General features: G+C 50.7%; 1 long non-coding RNA gene across 2 annotated transcripts; it reads left to right on the top strand.

The window, feature by feature from the left end:
* The first annotated feature begins 3,131 nt into the window (after positions 1-3,131).
* LOC118531144 (uncharacterized) lies at positions 3,132-13,857 on the top strand. Of its 2 annotated transcripts, none has more exons than XR_013446839.1 (3): positions 3,132-3,281; positions 9,193-9,316; positions 13,045-13,857. It is a non-coding gene; the product is annotated as an uncharacterized LOC118531144 (long non-coding RNA). The 2 variants fall into 2 exon arrangements; XR_013446838.1 differs by lacking the exon at positions 3,132-3,281 and adding an exon at positions 3,322-3,683.
* Positions 13,858-20,763: the final 6,906 nt, after the last annotated feature.

The raw sequence follows: 20,763 nt of genomic DNA, 5'->3' as shown, positions 1-20,763 counted from the left end.
CTATCTGAATGATCTATCAAAAGAAATAAAATTTAAAATGAGGGCCAATGGCAGGTGGAAACAGAAATGACTCCCCTTGTCCATCACACCCTCACGTGGGGTTTTAACACTGCACCACTTTTATGCAAGAATCCCTTCCGGGGCAAAGGGCACAGATTTGGACTAATACCTAATGTCACAATAAGACTTTCTAGGGGACCTGGTTCACTCAGCACCCTGGCCAACTCACATGTCCCTTTTGAGTTTCAGTTTTAATGAACCTTCAGTGAAGAGGCATCTGGAAGGGACTGCCCACTTGGGCAAGACCTTAGCTGTTTGAATAACTTTGGCCTGGAAACCATGCGCGTTTGTCTGTCTCATTACAAATTCCAAACTCAATGAAATGTGTTTTCAGTTAACTGGTGTCAGGGGATTTTCATTTTGCTATCTATAGGAGAGGGCTTCCTTGCCAGCTTGAGCTGGATTTGGAGGCAAGCTGATTTCTCAACCCAGGTATGCCGACTCCGTGTTCCATTATGCACATTCCCCATGCCCTGATGGCAAGAGAGCCCCCTGGCTGGGAGCCCCAATTTCCACATCAGCCTATGTTGAGTAAGAAATCAGATTTCTTAATTGCTTAGACTCCAAGGACAGACATACAGGGGAAATGGCATGGTGTCCCTATAACCACAGATCTGGAAGACATGAAGTAGACCCAAAGGAGATAAGCAGAGGTAGAGACAACAGAGACCCCAAACTCCCCGGGGCCTCAGGCACTTCAGCGAGTCCACTGGACCCCGCCTCTACAGCGGCAGGTAAAAGAAACAGAAACCACGGTTGCCAAGGCCACCGCGCCCTGTTAGAACACACCCAGATCCCTGGTTTCACGTTATCCACCCAACCTCTGCTGTCCTCGCCCTAACGATCCGTGAGCATGCCCCTCTGCTTCCGGCATGTGTCTCTCCTCCTCACCTCCTGTTCCGACTGGCTGTGTTCACTCCCCATGTGCCTCCTGGGGGGGCAGATCCTCAATGCTCAGACCCCAAAGGAAACAAACAAAGGAATTCCTCCCACATCCTGCTGACTGACCATAACCACAGAAACCACCCACGTGACACCCTTTGAAAGGAACAGCAAGCACAGTGTGGGCCGATGGAAGGTTCTACTTGCTCCCTGGTTGGTGGTTGGTTGGTTGGTGGTTGGTTTGTTGGCCAGTTTGTATCTCAGCCGTCTCTGAGGGTCCATCCCGCTCTCCCTGAGATTCGAGGGCCTAGAAAAACCACCTGCCACACGGTAGAAATGTAACACGTGTGTGCTAAAGAAATGAATGGAGCTTAACGGCATTTTATAGCTTAAATCTGAGACATACATAAAATCAAACTGTAGGCCCCAGAGCTTCTTAGAGGCCAAGAACTGTGATTTCTGATCCCAGGGATTCCACCACAATGGTGTGCTCGTAGCAGGGAGTCGGACGATCTGGGCTTGTAGCCCATCTGCCCGGGATGGTCTGCTCGCCTCAGCAGGGCATGCCCTCTCCAAAGCTGAGCTTTTGGTCTGTAAGGGATGGGGTCAGACAGGCGGAGGCCCAGCACACAAGGGATTCGGGGGGTTGTGGGGGGGGGCAGTGTGCAAAGTTGGAAAGCAAACGAGAGGACAGTGGGGTGAGCTCTTCCCAAGGGAGGGGTGTGTGCTTCCCACGCTCCACGGACATGGGCTCGTCATGAGCCGGGCTCCTCCAGGAAAGCTGGAGCTCCGCCCGACACCGGCATCCCCCACCCCCGGAGCACAGAGCCCCCAGCGACCAGCAGCCTCTCGAGTGAGCTGAGCTTCCAGGACCATCTGAAAAGGGCAGAGTGTAAGTCAGCTCCCTCAGTGTCAGTCATCTCATGTGCAAACTAACATTTTGTGCGGTCAAAGTGTTCCAGGACGTGTGCAAGGGAGAAGGTGAAGCCGTTCCAGCATGAACAGAATTAACAGAAACCCCAGGGTGTGTGATCTAGCTACGGTTCCATACTCGAGCCTCCCAGAAATCTCCAGATTACTTCCTGAAAGCTCAAGATGTTATGGTAAAGACAATTAGCCATCCAGTTCCGTGGATCCCTATTACAAAACTACCAGCGAAGAAGGGACTGCTTTGTGATATTAAAAAGAAGACAACATTGCAAGTACACCAGATAAACAGATTTTGTTCACCGTGGGAATAATAACTTCCATTACTTTTGTAAAATTATAAGCTAAATCTCTTAGCTTCATTTCATTGTATTTGTACTTTGCAGAGTGGCTTAGTGCATGTGATTGGATACCATACGATGATGATCCCTTGGAGGGCTTAGGCCAAGTGTGGGCACAGCCGCCTCGCCGGCATCACCTCGCTGCGGGGTGGTCCCTGTGATCACCCCCCTTCTACAGGGGAAGACACCTGTTCCCAGAGCTGGCGAGGCCCGGGATGGCGTTTAACTCCAGTGTTCCGGTTCGAGCACCCCTCAAGTGAACCACTGCCCCCATAATCCCGGGACAACTGTCACGCATGGCAATTGGGGGAAAAAGTGTTTTTTACACATTTAAGTATATTGAGCCTTAGTGCATTAAGCAGAGTAAACTCCAAGCCTAACCCACGTCCCTGAAGTGGGCACCATCGCAAGCTCGCGTTACACCAGCTCAGCCCTGGATGACCTGGGTGGCCTCGGCCACGTCCCCAGCCTCTCTACCCTCGTGTGGTTCTCTGTGACACGGGGATGAGGTTGGCGCTCACACTGGAGTGCTGTGAAGATTAATGAGTTAGTACTTGCTGGATACTTAGAAGAGAGTCTGGCATATGATAAAGGGTCCGAGAGGTGTTTGTTAATCAGTGGTAAGTTCTCGTGGCAGTTTGGGCCCTAGAGGAAGGACGAGTGTGAGAGAGGAGCAAGCTCAGCAAGGGCGGCTTGTGTAGGTCAACCTGACTAGAGTGTGTGGCGCATCAAATCTTCCCAGATCTGCAAGGAGAGGCCTCGAACAAGGTGTGCAGGCTGGAAGCCACAGTTAGGGCTGGGAGCATGATGCGCCGAGGCGCCCTCAGGAAGCTGGCCTGGCAGCGATGCCGGGAGACACGAACATCTGAGAATCCAGGAGGCCCAAGGGGGCGGGACAGTGACGGTACATGCCGAGGGAGGGTGAGGAGGAAGGAGCAGGGCTCAGCAGAGGGCCTGGGAGGCTCAGCATGAAGAGGCTTGCGGGGCGCCTCTCAGGTTCCAAACCGGGAAAGGGGGAGCTGATCTGACAGCAGGACTGAACCCACGTGCTCGGAGCCGTTCACGTCACCGGTAAGAGCAGGTGTTGGGGTGGAGGGGAGGAGTTGCAGTTGAAAGAGAGGGGGCAGAGTCAGCAGTTGGAGATACCAAACCAGAGATTTGGAGGCCATCTGCCTGGATGAAGGGTGAGACCCTAGGCACGGGCGTGCTGTCTGGGACAAGCCCAGGAGGACAACTACAGGCAGGGGCTGGGAGGACGGGAAAGCCACTGGAAACAAGGAGCACGAACAAACCCGGGGAGCTCAGGGTACCAGGAGCCGACGGGTCAGGGGCTTTCTGGAAGGGCAGAGCGGTCCCCGAGTCAGACGCCGCAGACTTCAAGTGGTCAGCAGGGCTGAGGACAGGCCGTCAGCTCGGCATCCGTGTGGTCCCTGCTCACACTCAAGGGAGCAGTTCTGTTACTCGGGGAGCGGGGTAATAAATGGTAAGAGACAGTCCATGGGTTTGTGGTTCCCAAATGCAGCATCAGCAGGACGTGGGAACCTGTTAGAAGTGCAGATGGTCAGGCCCTGTCCCAGACCTGTGTGTATGTGGGGGGGGGACGGGCAGGTAGGGGTGTGGGGGGTGTAAGTGTGTGTGTGTGTGTGTGGTGTGCGTGTAAGTGTGTGTGCGGATGGTGTGGATATAAGTGTGGGGAGGTGTGTGGTGTAGGTGTAAGCGTGGGGGGTGAGTGAGAGAGAGAGTGTGTGTGAGATAGGAAGGGGGAATATTTCTGTTTGAAAAAAAAATCTCTGAGAACATATAACAAAAAGCTACCACAAATTCAGCCAAGAACGGAGAGGGTCTAGAGTCTATTCATCGTAACACTATCTACAGATATTTGCAAATAGTTTACCTGCACGCTGTACGGGGGAACAAGCAAAATTGGGGAAATCCGAACACGACGGGGGGAGAGTGTCAATGCCAACATCCTGGTTGTGCATACAGGTTTGCCGGGGGGAACAAGCAAAATTGGAGAAATCTGAACACGAGGGGGGAGAGTGTCAATGCCAACGTCCTGGGTGTGCATACAGGTTTGCCAGTCGTCCCCACTGGAGGAATCGAGGTGAAGGATACACAGCCTCTGCTGTAATGCTCTTACAATTCATGTGACTCCATACTTACCTGATTAAAGATTTCGGTGAAGAACAGTGAGCCATGATTTTCATATTTTTTAATGTATTTGTTTTGAAAATCAGCTCTGTGTACAGTTAACCACGGAGCTATAGCAGCGTACGATGCGATGAATATAAATGTCACCCTGTAACGCGTTAATTAGTCACCATGAAGACAAAAAGCAGCGAGAAGGATAAGTCAAAGGGAAAATTAGTGAAATTAGAATAGTAAAACAACATCCAGATGGATGAGCTAACGGATGAGAAAGAGGACTTAAACATGGGGAATCCATCCAGACACATACATTAGATAAATGTTAGGTACTTGGATCCTTGCTTGAAAATTAAGATAGATTCAAAGCCCTTTATTTGCAGTGTTATAATAAAAACCCTAGTACATTATTCAATTAATTTCTTCATCATCTCTAAGAGAACTATAATGTAGAGTTAAAGAAAAAAATAGTTAAATTATGTTCAAAATCCACACAAGCCTTATTTATGAATTACAACACAAATAGAAATTCTTTTCTGTTAGTCCCCCCGAACAATCGTAACATTAAATGCAAACTTGGCTAACTTCTTTCTCTCTCTCTGAATTGTCAGACTCTCTCGATGTTGTCCTAATAAGGGTTACCCTGATCACTCTTTTTTAAAATTGCAGACTCCCTGCCCCTGGTACATTCCCTACCCCCCATACCTGGCTTTACTTTTGTGTTGTTCCTACAGTGACCATATCTTAACATATTATATTGTAACACATTTATCTTATCTATAGTTTATTATCTGTCTTTCCCTTCCAGAAGATAAGCTTTAATGAGGGCACAGATTTCTGAGGAATGGGAGAGGTGTCTATTGATGTAAGTGGAACATAGGGTGAAATAAATATTTGTTTATTGAATGAATGAATTATAAGCATTCAATGGTGTGATTACCCCTCCAAATGTTTGGGGTAGGAACTGAAAAGGAAAAGAAAGAAAGGTCTGTTCTTGTCGGCACTGCTACCTGGATGTAGACAGGTAGTGAGCCCCTGGGTGAGAACAGAGGAGGGTGAGAACAGAGGTGAGAACAGAGGAGTCAGCCTCCCAGCCCTGCCGCCGTAGCACTGAGCCCCTACCGCGGGCAGAATACTGTGATGAGCGCAGGAAGGTATTACAATGTGACCAAGAGATGACCATGTCCTTGGTGGTTTCCAGTCTCGAAGGCGTGCAAAAACACATCCTCCAGTGACGACTCAGCCAACTAGGAGCTGGTCACGGCCAGAAAAGAGATGTAGACCAAAGCTACGTAATTCTGCCCCAAAGAGGGGACCCCCCGTGGCCTGGGACTGGGGCTTCGGCACCCGGAATGGGGCACCCTGCAGGAGAGCGTCCAGAGCACGGGCAGGCAGCTGCAGTCGTGGGGCCCGAAGGGGAGCTGAGCTTGCCTTGTGAGGCAGAGATGGGGACAGAAGGGCAGAGCTGGCTGTGGGCCCAGATAAGAGAGGGTTTGGAGGCCAAGGAGAGACTGGGAATTCTGAGGAGTCGAGATGGTGTGCAGGTAGCCAGCAAATACGGATTTATAATGCAGCATGGATTGCAACATCCAAGCGATAATGCGAGAGGTTCAACGGTGGGGAGCACGGGCCCCAGGTGCCGGGAGCAGGGATGGTCGCCACGATCGGGTCAGAGGAGGGGCACCAGAGCTACCCACTCCAGGGAGAGCTGTCCTCAAGTGTTTTATCAGCTCTTCCCCTATCCTAGCCGGATCGAGAGCCACAGGCGGGGACACCTACATTGGCCCATGTCCCGGAGACCCGAAACGCTCCTTAGATGTCTCACTTGGGCTTGGGGAAATACAGGATGGAAAAACACAGTTGTGTGCTCCCTGAAGATGCTGAAGGTATGTCTGCTGTAACCAACTGCACTTGACTTCCCCTGCAGCTCACAGCCTCAGTTTACCTCCCCGTATGCTTCAAGGCCTGGATTAATCTACAGAGGAGCATCTACTTGAGTTTCCAGATCATGACCATCCAGGGCAATGCCGTGCCTTCTGGATACCGTCACCAAGAGACCCACCAGCCTCCGCCACTAATCCCCACCGTGTTTCCAGCAATGGGAATGGGCCTGTGCCAGTTGGTCCCCACTCCCCAGCTCTCTGTCTCCCATCAGGAGCATAGGACACACGGTGAGGTAGAGGTCGCATCCCAGGGCCAGACCACGTTCCAGAGCAACGAGCAGAGGCTCATAGAAAACGTCTGCGTCAGTTCCTGGGACCGAACAGTGATGTCGGCCACATCACCACGGCCCTCCTTTCTGTTATGAGAGATGCAAAAACTTGAATTTTGCTTTACAATGGGACACACAAGAAATACAGCATATTTATTCAATTGGTGCTCCAGAGTATCGACGTGTTGTGTCATCTATTTGTTAACTTTTAAAATAAGATCCGGTAACACGTTTATTTTTCTTTTTCATGAGTAATCATGACCGATTACTATGTATATACCTAAAGCATAGACATTTTTAAAAAATTAGAGCTACAAAATCACAGACACCTGTAATTTGGAAAGAATGTCAAAATTGCTTCTTTATAATAAGCCCATATAGAACATAAAAAAAAAACAGGTTTATATTGTAAAGACGTATTTTTGTTTGGGGTGTTCTTGGGGGAACAGTTTTTTCTGTAATCGTATGTCACGGTCACCATCCCCTGAACTCAGTGTAGGCACGAACTAGTTATCTTGGTTATTCTTCCTAGAAATCCAGGCTTATTAATCTTATTCTCCAGCCGACGAAAATGAAGTCCATGGTGGTTAAAGCATGTCTAAGATCACACAGCTGACAGAAGCCAGACTGTAGGGTTCCAACTTGTAAGCACTTTCCAGAACATGCCTAGTGCGTGCGCACACAGACATGTTCACACACACACACGCACACGCACTGCCTGCAAAGTTCTGAATACCAAGTAGTTCATTTTCACTATTCTTTTTTTTCTCCCAAAAAGTTACTTTTTCTCCCCAAAACAGTAATTTCAAGCCCAGGGTTCTTCAGGATTAAAAGGGTATCTTTAGAACGCAGCCTGACTCATACACTTCCAGCTTCCTCCTAGCATACCTCTGAAAACCCAGAAAAAGATAAAAACGCAGCACAGAAAAGCAGGACTGCCCGCCATCCCGCTGCCAGGGTCTGGGAGGCGAGCCAGCTAAGGAGGAGGACAATAGCTTATTGCGCAACAGCGCACAGCCCATGCGGGCCGAGGCCTGGGAAGCAGAACAGGGGCAGCCTGGACAAGGGGGAGGCCCACGCCCCCACCTGCGGCTCTGGGCCTCACACGAGCTCCTCGTTGTGGGGGAGACTTGCTCATCAGTCCCTCTATAGCACAGCTGCTGGGTTTTGAGCAAAGTGGATGATAAATAGCACAGAATCCATCGTCTGTAAAGAAAACGTGTTCTAAAACCAAGGAGAACTCGACAGATGTCTCCCCTCGCCCACCCTGTGAGCACCCCGTCATCGCTGCCAACCGGCTGCCCCCACCTGGGTCTCTAGAAAGGCCTCCCTGCTCCGCTCTTGCCCCACCCCAGTAAACCGCACCAGGATCTGGGCTCTTTCCCAATGCCCCCGTTGGAACCTCCCTTCTCGGTGGCTCCTGCCGTCAGAAGCCACAGAGCTGAGCTCCCCTGGGTAACCTCCCTGCCCTCCGGTCCACCGCTGGTCCAGCTCGCCCTCTGACTCTCCTGCTAGGGTCTCCCTGGATACCTTGAACTTGTTCTCGGCTCTCCTCTCACTCTCCGCCCAGAATGTTCCCGCCCTGTCTCTCCTCCTTCGTCTGACCCGTTCCTTCTCACCCGTGAGCACGGCTCGCTCCCGCACCAGCCAGAATGGGGAGCACTTTCGGGCACGGCAGGCCCTGAGGACATCCGTCAGGCGGTATCACAGGCACGGGCCGCTGCGATCCCTTCCTCCTGCGTCCCGCGCCGTCACCCCCCGGGCATTCCAGCCACACACAGGCTCCCCGGGCCTGCAGCAGGCAGGGAGGGCACGGCTTCTGGCATTTTGCTGCCTACCAGCGAGCAATCCTGTAACCAGCAGCACCATTGCTGAGAATGGCGGGCACGCTACGGCTGTGGTTTTTTCCTTTTCTCTCCAAAATCCAACCTGGGTTTTGACATAAAAGCGCACACCTGCTGAACGTGTTGACAGACAGCGTGACCATGGGCATCGAGTAGAAACACATGTGGAGAACGTGCAATAAATGGCAGGAGGCGGGAAGAGGAGGGAACACAGGTGGAGACTGGCGGGAAAATCCAGCATTGACAGCACTCGGAAGGCTGGTTCTTGTGTGTTTTACACGGTGGTGAAGAGAGACAGAAGGGCGGAGATGGCGATCCGCTGATGGAGACATTCCCTTGAAGAGTTTCCATCTGTCTTGGTCAGATGTGTGGCTTCGACGCAGTGATATGTTTCTCCGGTCCTGGGGCTGGAAGCTGGAGACCAGGGGGTCCGGGTTGGTTCTGGGAGGAAACTCTTCCCGGCTCCTCGCTGCGTCCTGCCTGGTGGAGCAGAGCCCTGACGCCACTCCGTCTCTTATGAGGACACTCACGCCACCTTGTGTCCCATCCTCATGACCTAATGTGATCCTCGTGACCTCCCAAAGCCCCCCCCAGCCCCGCAATAGCATCACACTGGGGGCCAAGGATTCCACGTATCAATTTAGGGGACACAGACATTCAGTCAATGAGAGACGAATAGCTTCTCCCCCACGAGCTTAGGAGAGACGGGAACCGATAGAGGTGGGTCTGGGGCGGCAGTGACCCACACGCGGGGGCTTTGTCCTGGTGGTCTCTGTCACAGGTTTCCAATGACGCCTGAGAAGAACAGGGAGGGCAGCTTGGCAGAGACGGACAGAGGACCTGCCCGTGGCAGCACCAGTGCCCGGATGTTTGGACTCCCATCAGTCACAGCCTCGTCCCTTCAGGTAAGGACCTGATCTCCAGATGTGAGGGGACGGACGGCCAGAGAGCTGGGGGAGAGACTCGGGGCAGAGGGGGGACGCCCAGACCCCAGCAGGTGCTACTGTCCTGAGCACCCTCAGAGCACAGCAGGCCACCAGCCCCAGAGGGATCCCTGCGGGGTGTCTGGTGATGTACGGCGGGGTGCTGTCCGCACCCAGAGCACAATGCTGATTGAATGCTTTGCTTCATAAAGCAAGGAAGATCCGTTAGTTTAAACTACAAAATCCAGCGCATATGTAAGATAATGGGACCCCGTTCCCAGGACACTTGAGCCTAACTCAGCAGCTTTCTTCTCTGACTTGTTTTCACTGTATGTCAAAAAATATTTTCTACTGGGTATCACCGCATAACTAACCTGCCAGCACCCGGCTTTCATCGCATTCCCAGCGCCCGGGGTAACCCATCTGGGGTCCCCTCCAGGACAAACCTACAGTTGCCCCAGATGTTGAGCCCTCCTGGAATATATGGCATCCCAGAGCAAGGAACGGTTGGGCAAATTTCGGTCAGGTCTCAGAAGAGCTGCATGATAAGACAGACATGTGGCTGGAAAGAGAACCAACACCTCGTTGGGAATGGGGCGCTTGAGAAGGGACCTTCCCCTTGCTTTCCTGGCCTTGGATTCCACGGAATCCAGATGCAAGCTGCGTGGCTCTCTGGAGCCCCGAGGACGGAGGGGTTCAGGTACGGTCTCTGTGGGCCTCAGGCCCGCTGCCGTGGAACCGGGTGCCGGCAAAGGCATTGCTCCTGTGTGAGAAGGAACTTGGCCGGCAGTCAAGTCTAAGTTTGTAACAGGAGCAGGAAGGGGCGGGAGTGTTTTCAGCAGGCCAGCAGGTCGACTGGGGGAAAGGTGATGTTTACCGCAGGGCCCTGGTGGGACGCGTGGATTGTCTGCCGCTCAGGAGCTGGAGTCGCTGCCAGTCAGGCGCTCACCGGCCAAGACCGCTCTGCTACCTTCAGGCCAAAGGGGAAAGTGAAGCAAGCATCTGAAAAAATAGGAGATTCATATCTGGAGCCCACGAAGCCTGTGTAAACAGGAGTAAATGAAGGGAAGGGTTGAAGAAATAGGCTGGGCAAGCCGGCCCAGAAGTCCCTCTTTGACAAGGGGTCCCACTCGGTAGGATCTGCCCTCTGCGTTGGTTAAACAGGCTGGAATCCACTGAGAATGAATACTGAGGGCCGTGTCTCCTGACCTTGGGAGGAGGGGAGAGAGAAAGGGAAGAAGAGGAGGGAGGGGGAGAGGAGGGAGGGAGGAGGACTGGGGTGGGCAGGGAGGAGGGAGGCCGTACGGATAAATTCATATGCTATTGTATAGGGCTCGTTGTGCTTCCCGCGTTCCTCTAGTTTACGCTGCTGATCTTTGCCGTCTGCTGAGTAATTGCAACCAGGTCATGATAAATCTCTTGGAGCAAATTGAGCCTTTTGAGGCCAAATATGAAAGACATTGGACCGAAGGCACTGGGCAAATCCTGACTTTCATATTTAAAGGGTAATGTTGTAGCTGACATTTGAGAGTGTGACGGACCAGCCAACACCAGCTGAAGCATTGAACAATTATTTGGGGCACTTTGATCAATGGAAAGAGCAAATCTGCAACACACAGAAAAAAAACCAAAACCAAAATCAGGTAAAACCAATCCCTCCTCATTTTCGGTCACTCATTTCTAGGCACAAACGGTTTTGGGAAAGGGCCTCAACTCATGTTTGTGACAATCCGACTGAGCCATGATGTCTAAACAGGGGTTCTTAAAATTAGGGAGTGAAACATCACAAAGTTACCAAACCTAATAAAATACTGATATTTAACCCTATTTTCAAAAGTAGGGTTTTTCTTGGTAGTGCTTAAAAGTATGTGAAGACTGAAAGCATGGGATAGAAAGTCACTGTGAGCTAAAGGACACTTCAAAGGGTCCTTGAAAATCCAGCTGTCACGCCAGCCCCTCAGCTGTTTCCAAGGTATGCTAAGGGCTTGGTACTGCTCACTCTTCTCTTGTCGTTGTAAGTGCTTCCTGGCAGATCAGCCACAGAATGTGCCAAAGATTTAAGAAAAAGTTATTGGGGAATTTTTTAAACTGAGAACATTTTATACATTCTCTCCACTTTCTGTGTGTGGTGGAAAATGTCCTTGCTTTCTTTCAACAGTAGAAGAACCTTGGTTGAGCCTATGAAACATGCATGACCACGGGAGCTCAGTGGGAGGACCATGGTCCCCAGACGTCAATCAGTCCCTAGGTTCTGTCTTAGGATATGTCAGACTCCATGCTCCCTGCCTGCAAGATTGAGGCCATCCTGAGATCTCACAGGGCTCTGATGTTATTAATTACCTATTTTTTTTTAAATATTTTATTTATTTATTTGACAGAGAGAGACACAGCGAGAGAGGGAACACAAGCAGGGGGAGTGGGAGAGGGAGAAGCAGGCTTCCCGCCGAGCAGGGAGCCCGATGCGGGGCCCGATCCCAGGACCCTGGGATCATGACCTGAGCCGAAGGCAGACGCTTAACGACTGAGCCACCCAGGAGCCCCAATTAATTACCTATTTTTATCTTCTTCCCTGTACATTGTGTGAGACGTCACTTTTGAAAGAGGTATACATAAGTTATTTAGATAAAACATAAACAGGAACAAACAGGAACACACACCGCCCCCCCACCCCTGAAAACAACTTTGGTGTCCAGGAATATAGAGTTTAAAATCTCAGCTCAGTCCCTTGTTCAACCTTCCGTTCATTCAGCAAACAGTTAATGGGAGCTTCCTCATCTGCACTCGACACTACTCCAGGCCGGTAATAATGCAGGAGATAATATATTCCGAGGACCTGTTCCCATGGAACTGGCATTCAGGAGGGGTAAACAGGAGACAATGAGGTGACACTCAGTAATCCAGCGTGGCAGGTGGCAGCAAGGGCACTGGGGGAAAACAAGCAGGATATCAGGGATGGAGAGGGAGGGTTTACCTGGGCGTTCAAGGAAAGCCTGAAGATAAGGTGACATTTAAACAGGGAACTGAAAGAAAAACTCAGGGCAAGGCAAAGTATGGGTTGCCTGGGACAAGAGCATTCTGGGAAGGGATGGCAGGTGTCCAGCCTGGGGCTGGACTTGCTCTTTAACCTCCTAGAAGGACGGGCCCACACGCCTTTGTAGCTCTAGACATTTAAACAGCCTCCAAAGGACCTCTTTCCTGAGAGGAAGGTAAAGTCAAAGTCCTTAGGATTGACCTTCTCTGTCTCTCCAGAATTCCCGTGCTCCCTCCAGCAGACACGCCTCATCCTCAAGCTCAGATGCCGGTTCCCAGCATCCTCGAATGTTTCCACTCACTGGCTTTTGGTGCTTGGCGGACAGAAAGTTCGCTAAGATTGCAGGTAGCACGTCTTCTTTGAGAAGTTACCTGGCTCCCGCCGGGGCTCATCTCAGTAGCTTCCTGACCAACACTGCCTCACTTGACCCATTTCCCCTTGAAACCAACAGCCAAGAAGCACATGCGTGAACGGGAGCAGGGTCCTGGATCCACCTGCACGGGGCTTGGGGCCAGCAGGCCTGCTCAGGGCACCTGGCCGCAGGGTCCTCCGCAGAAGGCCAGCTGTCCATGGTGCTGGGGCAACATCCCACACACCTTCCCAGTGACACCAGCCCCGGGGGAGACTGGGGGGCTGCCCAAGTCCGTTTCACAAAAGATTTACGCTCTGTCTTTGGCAGACTGGTTCCACCTGATTCCTTTCCAGAATAACGTTTCCAGAACGTCCGTCATCTCTCCCTGGGAACGGCAAGGAGGAATCTCACCCCGTTCCAGGCCTCAGTCCGCCATGGCTGGCTCGCTCAGGGGACCGTTACGAACGGCAGGGCACCGACCCCCGCATCACGATGGAAGAAGACGTCATGCCTGTGCATGCAGAAATAGTCCATGGCCATTACTAGAAAGTTACCTTTTCATGGAAACGCAGGAAATGCAACCGTGATTCCTTGTGCAGCGAGATGGTGCCAACCTGCGCGTGAAGGTAGGCGTGGAGCTCCCACCCGCTCGTAGAGCAGTGCGTTTCCCTCGGCAGCTGCGCCCCGGGTCCCCGGGGACAGAACGTGCTGTCAGGGAAGAAGCCGTCCCTGCGGGAGCAAACACACCTTCTCCCTCACAAAACCAAACCCAAGGTTGACGCGGGCAGGGCGTTTATCCGCAGCTCCTGTCACCGGCCACGCAGCCCTGTCTCGCCCACGGAAGGAACGTGGCAGGTGGCCGTGCCGGGGCTTTACCTTTGCTGCTTGACAGAAGCGGTCACTTAGCGTATGTGGGAAGGAATAGCAAGAAGGAGGATGGGCTTCCATAGAGTTTGATGGGTTAGATTTTTGAAAAAATGTCCAAAGCATATGTGGCAAAATGCTAATAATCTACAGCGAAGCTGGGTAGTGAGGACATGAGTGTCCCTGTTAGTCAGTCTTTTCATATGTATATATTTTAGTAAAAATGTGTATTTAATAACTCATATATAATAAGTAGTCATTGATATTTAATAATAAAATACGTTCATAAACACACCACTGGATGCTTTGAGCTTCACTAGTTCAGGAGGCTAAATGTATCTGTGTATTTGTTCGTTTATAACATTCGTAGGAAATGTTTAGACTCCTCCTTTCTCTGCCCAGAGGTTCTCGGAAAGCAGACCACATACGCCTTCACGTCACTGTGTTTATGTGTTGTTAACGGCTGATATCAGGAGAGGATGTAATTAAAACTTCCATAACAACACACCTTCCTGCTTCCCTGCCTGGGAGGAGACCTTTCTGCCCCGGTGCCAGCATTCACCAGTTGTGGGGACACGTGTCAGCGGGGCGCCCCATCCCTGCGCCCCTGGGTCAGGAGCAGCTCGCCGCCTGGCCCGGGTTACAAGCACCTGTTCAGGCCCCAGACACGCCCACCGTTTCCTGCTCTGTTATTCCCACTGTCTTCTGTGCGTTCTGTGTAAAAGCTTGCCTGGTCCCAACACGGCAAGCTGTGGCTCGGGTTGTGATGTGCACTCGTGAACGACGATTTTTCCCCGCCTTTAGCATAACCACGGTGGCCACCTGCTGCTGCCTTCTCCCGAGCCCTGTTGGAGCAGCGAGGCCGTCCGAGGTAGTGCAGACCCGGGTCCCAGCAGGTCGGGTGCGCCCCTCCATGAAGAGCTAGTGCCGGAGGCCTCTGCTGCCTGAGGAGGCCTTGGAGGGGGCGGGGGCTGGTCCTTCCAGTCCTCTGTGCCCAGCACTGCACCAGGGGACAGGGGAAAGCTGAGACCAAAGCCAATCAATCTTCATTCTCCTGAAGTGGTTCTCACCATTACGTCAGCCCCCAGGTGGGAGGAGAGGGCACCTGCCAACCAGGAAGTGTCTTCGCAGATAGGAGCTGGGACTGGCAGCCCGTCGGGAGTGAGCAGTCACATCCTGTGCGTGCGAGACACGCTCCCGCGCCAACCTTTGCGAGGAGACAGAGGCATTTCTCGAAGATGGATCTGCTGATTGGAATTTAGCACTTTCCAAAGAAAAACCAAATAACACCTTTGTGCCTATTCCCAAATTCTAGTCGGGACTTCTTTAAAGAACTGAAGAAGCCCTAGGAAACCATCCAAATGCAAGATCTTTCCACGTTTGCTTCCTGATTTTTCATAACTGCCACACCGACCAAAACATAACAGAAAAATGTGGGTGACTTGACCACGGTCTTCCAAAGCTTCCACGTCTCAGGAATGACTTTCCTTTCCCACCGATAGTTCCGTGTGATGACCTGCGAGCCCAGCACACCTGTGCGCAGGTGAATGGCGCGGTCGCCAGATGCCACAGACCCTAAGGGATGTGCCTGGTTATTGCCCAGGCCGGCCTCATGTTGTCAAACCCGGTCTGTTTTTAACACGTGGGTTATGACCCACTAAGTTGGTCTGATGACCTGCAGATAGTCAGGACCCCGCAGCCTGAGAAACAGTGGTTCTGGGTCAGCAGGGTGAGGGATGGTGAGGACACCCCTCCTCTTTCCCCACCCCCCATCACCAGGAAAGTCCCGGCATCTCCTAAGAGAGGCATCCAATGCCTGAAGCATCAAAGCTACTGAAATCAGTGTCTCGTGTGTAGACACTCTGGCAGCTTTCTTTGTTTCGTGAAAGTATTAAAAAAAAAAACAGTTTCCATAAAGGCAGAAGGCGGATGTATAAAACACTCCGCCGTGCTCGCCACGCTGTCCCTGCTCCCTCTGTCCTCCCAGGTCTCTCTCCTCGAAGTCAGAGGTCGGCCGACTGCAGCCCAGGGGCCAGGTCTGAACTACACCTGCTTTTGTGCGTTCGTGTTGGAACACAGCCACGCTTCTCAGGGGAGGTTTCCGGGCTGCAGGGCAGAGCCGAGCACTGAGGGCAGAGAGCCCTAACTCACGAAGCCGAAGCTATGTACTAGCCGGCTCCGTGCGGAGAAGCTCGCGCACCTGCTCTGAACCGGCTCCATGCCCTTGGGAGAAGCCGGGCGGCACAGGACTCGGAGGCTGCTCACCTGGGCGGTGCAGGGTGCTCACAAACTGTTTCCTGGGGTAACAAGAGGGTGGGATTACTTCCGTTGCCAGTGATGAGTGAGAGCAAATAAATGATGAAGTCAGACTCAGAACCATCACCTGTCTTATTGGTTTGCCACGGACACGTGCCCCCACGCTTTCTTTAACACAAGGACACAGGAGAGTGACTGCAGGCTCCTGGGATCGTGGTCTGTTTGGTTGTCTCCTATTTAATTTTTAAAGCGTATGTAAGATTCATAACCTGCTTTACACTGTATTTATGTTTAGATTAAAATTGTTCACCACCCAGTAAAATGCATGGTTCTGGGAAAGTGATGTTTATACCAGAGCGTCAAGGACCCCATAACAACAGGCCATTATTGTCCTTCTTGGGGCTCCACCTCTGTCTGAAAACCATGGCCTTAAGGCAAAAGGAACATTTCAAGCACTATGACAAGCCTCCTGAGGACCTTTGAGTCATGGCTGCTAAGGGCGGGGCTGGGGGTGCCACGGGGACGTAGGCAGTAAGTCCCATGGGTGAGGAATTTAAAAAAGAATCACAAAATCCACTAAGATTCGTCTGCTTTTATTATTACCATAAGCTAATCATTGCAAACACACTGATCAAACCCCCCATGCACATAAAAGCCTTCGTTGATCTAAGTTCTGAATAGCAGCAGCTCCACTGTGGAGCTGGGTGTGTGTGTGTGTGTGTGTGTGTTGAACTGTGTCCCCCAAAACTTACATTCAAGTCCTAACCACTGCTACCTGCGAATGCAACTTTACTCAGCAAGAGCGTCTTTGCAGATGCAGTCAAGCTAGGATGAGGTCATCTTGAAGCATGGCGGGGGGCCCTCACCCAATACGACAGGTGGACAAGTGTCCTTCCGAGAACAGAAGAGAAGCAGACACACAGGGAGAAGTCCACACGAGGATGGAGGCGGATGTTAGAGCCACACGCCTACCAGGCCGGCGCCACCAGGGACCGTGGGGGGTCCCCACAGCCGGGAGGCGGGCCCGCCCAAGGAACCCTGATCTCAGCCTTCTGGCCTCCTGAGCTGGGAGACAGTAAAATTCTGTTGTCTCAGCCACCCCATCTGGGTTTGTTACTGCAGCCCCAGGAACCAAATGCAGATATGGAAGCTCGCTCAATGCATTCATATTTTTCTCCATTTAATAAACATCGTCTTCTACATGGAGCTGAAGCTGGAGAATTCAGGTTCCACGGTGGGCCCTGCACTGGGCACTCAGCTTCCTGCCTTCATCTGGAGGGAGGCGCTTCATGGTGGCCCCTCCCCGGGGTCAGGTTCACTCCACCCCCTTTGCTGATGCAGATTCGAGTGTCTGAACCTCCTGTTCTAAACAGGGAGCGACCGTCCAGTAACTATAAGGACAAACACCACTCGAGTTATTTCTATTCTCTCTTTCAAGGGGAGCATTTCGAGCTTGTATTTATGGTTAAAATCTAAAACAGTGAGACAGGGGCAAACGGCAGGATGGAATATTTTTGCTTGGTAAAGGCAAATTCCAGTCCATAAAATATTTTAAGGAATTTATACTATTTAGCTGCTTTTTTGTTTTTTGTTTTAAGACTAAAGAACAAATCAAGAATACATTATCATTACTGTTTATTACACGATCATCCCTAAAACTACTTGTGTTATATGGAGGAGGGGAGTGTTAGGAATCACCTGTCGGGTGATATTCTGGGGGCACCCCTGGAGGCAAGCAGCCCGCTGCACCCCTAATATCACCCCCATGGAGGACTACCGCCGCTCTTCCCTATGTGCCTATAAACAAGCATATGGCGGCAGGCGGCTAGGTTTGGGGGATACAGAGGTTACAAAAATAAGCACATGTGGTCTCTGTCTTCAAGCAGCTTGTAGTTTATGGGAGACACTAACATGTAAATGGTTATACACATGGTTTCCAAACCAGTTTGTGCATCTGCCATAGATGGAATGTTTGTGTCCCCTCCTAAATTCGTATGTGAAACCTAGCCTCCAGTGTGGTGGTGGTAGGAAATGGGCCCTTGGGGAGACGATTAGATCAGGAGAGTGCAGCCCCCATGAAGGGATGAGTGTCCCTTCCTTGTCCCTCCCACCGGGTGAGAACGTGGAAAGAAGGCTGTCTACGAACCAGGAAGGGGGTCCACCTCACCCGACACCAAATCTGCCGGCACCTTTGTCTGGAACTTCCCAACCTCCAGAACTGTAAGAAATAGGCTTGTGTTATTTAGAAGCCACACAGACTGTGGTGTTTATGTAGCAGCCCAGATGACCAAGACTACATCAGAATCCACTACAAATCTTTTTTAAAAATGACGTAGGCATCTACTCTGGAATACGGTTTTGTAGATTCTTATAAAGTTAAACACACCCTTATCATATGACCCAACAATCCTTCCCCTGGACATTTATCCTAAAGAAATAACCATGTGTGTTCACACAAAACTCTGCACATAAATGTTCATAGCAGTTCCCTTCATAAGTGCCCCAAACTGGAAACAACCAAAACATCCCTCAACAGGTGGATGAGTGAACAGGTGTCCCCTTGGAACAATGGAATACAAGTCAGCACGTGGATGGATCTTAAAGGCACTGTGATGAGCGAATGGAGCTAATATCAAAAGGTCATATTCTATAGGATAGCGTTCGTAGGGCATTAATGAGAAGACAAACCTGAGATGGAGAATAGATTCGTGGTGACCAGAGGCAAGGAGGGGGAGTGTGGCCCCACAGGGACAGCTGGAGGGAGCCGAGCGTTGGGGGAGATGGAGCTGTTCTGTCTCCTGGCTGTGGTATGGCCACCAGAGTCTATAAACGTGTCAAGACGGGTAGAACCGCACACCAAAGGAAAAATGTCATCCTACCTGTATGGTGAAAATCCAAGGGGTAGAGAAGTAGGTGAAGGTGGGACCATGAAAAACTGCAAAGAGGCTTTAAATGAATTTTGAATGCAATGCGGAAACAAAAGATGTTTTAATCATGAGAGAAACACGATTAGGTCTGGATTTTAGTGGGATCGTTCTGCAGATAGTAGGGAAGAGGGATCGGAGAGGGTTACGTCGAAGAGAAAGGAATCAATTAGTATTCCACTGCAAGAGAGATCAATTAAGGACAAGGGATAATGAATTCAGCTCTGGACATACTGAGTTAGAGACATTTACGGGGTGCTGAAGCAAAGATGTCTACAGGGCACTGAATATATGAGTCTGAAGCTCCAGAAAGAGGTCTGAGCTAATTGTAACAAGTGATAGTTGAATTTACATGTAGGCTGAAGTTGCTTTTGGCGAATCGTATTTATGTTGTCCCAGCCTTGACTTTTCCACTTTCTTTCCCAAAATAGTTGCCCCTCGCTGTCCCACCAGGGTGTGGCAGAGCCCTGGCACATATGGGATTTCCCAGAAATTGGGGTAACTTATCCAGGCCTTCCGATCTCTTCAAAACTACCACATAACTTTTAAAACGTCCTATACGTGTTTCAAAAATGTACAACTAATCTAGTATACAACTGAAGTTATTGTTTCCAGAGGGTTAAATTGCCATGCCTTAAAGCCTCAGACTAACAGCTCACTCAATTCTTTCTAGGTAAATCTCAGCAAATGAAAATATATATGTATCGCCAACATGCCAAACTTGCTTCCTGATTTATAGATTTATTAAGAATTGTATTTTGCTTAGCAAATTTGGAAGGAAGGAGAACGTTGCCTCCAAAAATGCAACAAAAGGATAACTAGTCTAGAACTGAAGCTTTAGACATTTAAATATAATAAGGTCATGTTTGGGGAAAGTGGGGGGTGGGGAACGAGGTTGGGATGCTCTCTTCTCATTTGAAACGAAGCTCATTTTAGAGGAAATCTGCTCTTTGTGGTTCTGCTTTGGTCATCCCTCAACCAGAAATGAGTAATTTTCCTGTGTCCATTCTCACTGACTCCTAAACATATTCTGCTAATGGCTCACTTTGAACCTCAAACATCTTAGTTTGAAAATGTAGAAACTATAGAGGTTGTGAATTTGTTGCGATTCAGGACCCAAGCTGAAGAATAACTGATAGTAGGGGCGCCTGGGTGGCTCAGTCGTTAAGCGTCTGCCTTCGGCTCAGGTCATGATCCCACGGTCCTGGGATCGAGCCCCGCATCGGGCTCCCTGCTCTGCAGGAAGTCTGCTTCTCCCCCCCCCCACTCCCCCTGCTTGTGTTCCCTCCCTCGCTGTGTCTCTCTCTGTCAAATAAATAAAATGAAATATTTAAAAAAAAAAAAAGAATAACTGATAGTAAACCGTGGAATACAAGAAGACCCAATGGATTCAAATCCACTGTTCTAAGTCGAATACAATTGTAAGACATTTTAAGCAGCTGCTCCTTCCGACCAGAATCCCGAGAGAATTCCCCAGGGCACACTGGACAGAGCTATTTTTCCTCCTTCTTAAATTTCTGGGTTTTTTTTAGAAAAGGATAGATATAAATACTTAGATGAAAACGTAACAGTAATGGAAAAGAAAAAGTGGGAAGAGCTGTGGAAGAGACATGTTCAGGAGCCCCCAGGTGAGCCTCGGGGAGGCTCCGCACTCAGAGTCAAGAACCCACACAGTTTGCCCAGAGCCAAATATGGGGGCAGCCAATAGACCCCCTGTGGCCAAGTGACAGAGGACACTTTCCTCTCAAAGGTAAAGCCCAAACCCTGTTTTCTAAAGAAAACAAATTTCCCAGGGAGGTTTTGAGGCATAAAAGGAGCAGATCAGAGCTAAGTACCCCAGCCCCTCACGCTGGTGTGAGGCAGAAAGACAGCAGGGCGGCGGGAAGGGAAGTTTCTGGAGTTGTCACCCGGATTGCAAGCCCGGGCCCGGGATGCTGAGGCATCTTCAGGGGTCTCAGTGGAGTGTTTCCATTCTGGGAGGTCATGCACCCCTCAGGGCCAA

Source organism: Halichoerus grypus, chromosome 4 (assembly GCF_964656455.1).
Source record: "Halichoerus grypus chromosome 4, mHalGry1.hap1.1, whole genome shotgun sequence".
NCBI classification, from domain to species: Eukaryota; Metazoa; Chordata; class Mammalia; order Carnivora; family Phocidae; genus Halichoerus; species Halichoerus grypus.
This window is presented reverse-complemented; position numbering and strand designations above follow the sequence as displayed.